A 3,017-nucleotide genomic window follows, 5' to 3' on the forward strand; every position below is an offset into this window, starting at 1 on the left:
ATATACATACATACATACATACATACATATATGTATATATAATATGTATATAATATATATATATATATATATATATATATATATATATATAATATATATATATATATATATAATATAATAAATAATAATAATAATAATAATAATAATAATAATAATAATAATAATAATAATAAAGATGAAATCTGGCCAGACCTCAACCTGACTTGACATGTCCCAGGCGTTTGTCTAGCAGTAGAATAGAAAAAGCTGCATTTGTTGTTTGTTCTTAAATATTATGGGAGAGGGTGATGCTAGAAAACTACAGCCTTCTGGTTTCCCAACATATCTTATCACAATCTTAAATGACGATAACTATCTGCAAATTTTGTCATTTCAATTTGTAAGTTTATTTCAGTGTATATTTTTTCGTCTTATAATATCGATTACAATATTTCTGATTTTGGTGTGTTCAGTTTGTGTTATTGGAGGCTTGTAGGATATCTTTATGTTCATCACATCTAGCATTCTTGGTAGCCAGCTCTCCTAGGAGAAGGACACTCCAAAATCAAACCAATGTTCTTTAATCTTGGGTAGTGCCATAGCCTCTCTATCCGTGGTCTTCCACTGTCTTGGGTTAGAGTTCTCTTGACTAAGGGAACACTCAGGCGTTCTATTTTTTCCCAATTTCTATTTCTCTTATTTTGTTAAAATTTTTAAAGTTTATATTTATATTTTAATGTTTCTTTTCTTAAAATATTGGATTTTTCCTTGTTTCCTTTCCTCACTGGGCTATTTCCCCTGTCGGAACCCCTGGGCTTATAGCATCCTGCTTTTCCCACTAGAGTTGTAGCTTAGCAAATAATAATAATAATGATAATAGTAATGATGATATTAAAAATAATAATAATAATAATAATAATATTAATAATAATAATAATAATAATAATAATAATAATAATAGTAATAATAATAAGAGTAATAATGATAATGATAATAAAAAAAAATAATAATAATAATAATAATAATAATAATAATAATAATAATAATAATAATAATAATAATAGTGATCGTAAGCACTTAATAATGCCTTTTCAGTCCTATCCCATGTGTTGACTTTCTACCTTTTTTTTTATATCCAAGCTGTGAACAATCACATCTGATTAGCATAATAAACCATGAGATGCAAAACCCCTGATCCTATGCATATAAATCAATTTAATATCAACTAAATAATCCTCATATAGGTTTTGTATATTCATAAAAAACTACCTCAGCTCACAATCTCATAACTCCACACAAATATAAAACAAAGGACTTTTATGAGAAAAAATATAATCATAATTACGCAATTAATACCTTCCCTACAGAGAAAGAAAGTTGAACAGATTTATGAATAGAAAAAACTAAAGTATGAAGTGCACAAAACATATGTACAAAAAGGTAACCTACAGACATGAAACACCACAATATAAGGTAAATCAAATAATAAAACTTGTCAAGTGAAAGAAAACTAACTAATTTTACTGGGAAGAAAATGGAAGGTGAACAGAGTTGAAACTTATCAATAAAAAAACTAATTTTACGTGAAACAAAATTAAATGCTCACAAAAAAAGTTAGGAAATGTAGGCAACCTACAGACACGAAAAGCACAATAAACGGTAATTTGACAGAAAATACACAGGCTATAATATAATTAAAAGGATAAATTCCATGTATGTGCTTGTAAAGAAAAATAATAAAACCTGTTAGGAGAAAGGAAACTCTAATTTCAGAGGGCAAACTCCCTATAAAGCAAGAAAACTCCTGTTAAAATTACGACGATATCCACTCCCACTCCCCCCCCCCCCCCCACCAACCAGGAGCAAAACGTAAACAAAAAGGTTTCGCGGCAATAACTACCCGAGGTGAGATGCACCAGGCAAGATGTACAGCAGTCACAATGCCAGAGGGGAGGGAGCCATTTGCATGGTAATCTGTGGTAGCGTTTCATTCAGAGCGGTTGCAACCCGACAGATAAATCGCTTCGCCTCAGACGTGCCTCTACGTCGGGGAATATGTGGTAGACTGTCTTTGCTGTATTCGGTGCGAGTGCTTTAATAATGTCCTTGCTATCTACTGCCTCTGTGTGTACAGTATGTGTGTTTTATCTTCGTTTTATGTTATGCATTACTTGGTAGCCAATGGGCAAGCGTCCCTGACTGGTGAACGCCAGACTGGGGTGGTAGTCCCGCTCAAACTCCTCAGTTCCTTTGGTTGCTGCAACCTCACCAGCCTTGTGCGATAAGGATGGGGGGGGGGGGGTATAGGTTCATCAGCAGCCATTGCCTGGCCCTCCTTGATCCTCGCTTGGGTGGAGGGGGGCTTGGGCGCTGATCATATGTGTATATGTTCAGTCTCTAGGGTATTGTCCTGCTGGATAGGGCAATGGGGATACCTTAGAGTGGTGAAAGGGTTTGTGTTCGCCATGGTCAGCAAAACTGTACTAGCCTGGCCCACCTATACTAGGTTGGTCTTCTGTGAGCGATCAGACAGAAATCTCCCACCATCACCAATCTCCACTTGACAGAGTAGTGATGAACACTGGCCAAACCCCAAAATGAATAGACAATTCTGCAGCCTTTGTCCTGCACTGGACAAGAAACGTCTGTATATGTTGTTGTATACATTGAATGTGATTTTGTAAAACTGAATAGTGTTTCTGGGTGTATTTATTTGATATAACCGTGTAGTAACCTTGTGCATATTTGCAATCAATCAACTCAATATCTATATACATTCCCATATTAGTATATGCGATTATTATCATTATTATTACTTGCTAAGCTACAACCCTAGTTGGGAAAGCATGAGGCTCCAACAGGGAAAGTAGCCCATTGAGGAAATGAAACAGGAAATAATAGAATATTTTAAGAACAGTTACATTATAAGAATTATCCCCTATATAAACTATAAAAACTTTTAACAAGAAAAGAGGAAGAGAAATTAGATAGAATAGTGTGCACGAGTGTTCTCTCAAGCACGAGAACTACGACTCTCT

The sequence above is a fragment of the Palaemon carinicauda genome, chromosome 25 (assembly GCF_036898095.1).
Source record: "Palaemon carinicauda isolate YSFRI2023 chromosome 25, ASM3689809v2, whole genome shotgun sequence".
Lineage (NCBI taxonomy): Eukaryota > Metazoa > Arthropoda > Malacostraca > Decapoda > Palaemonidae > Palaemon > Palaemon carinicauda.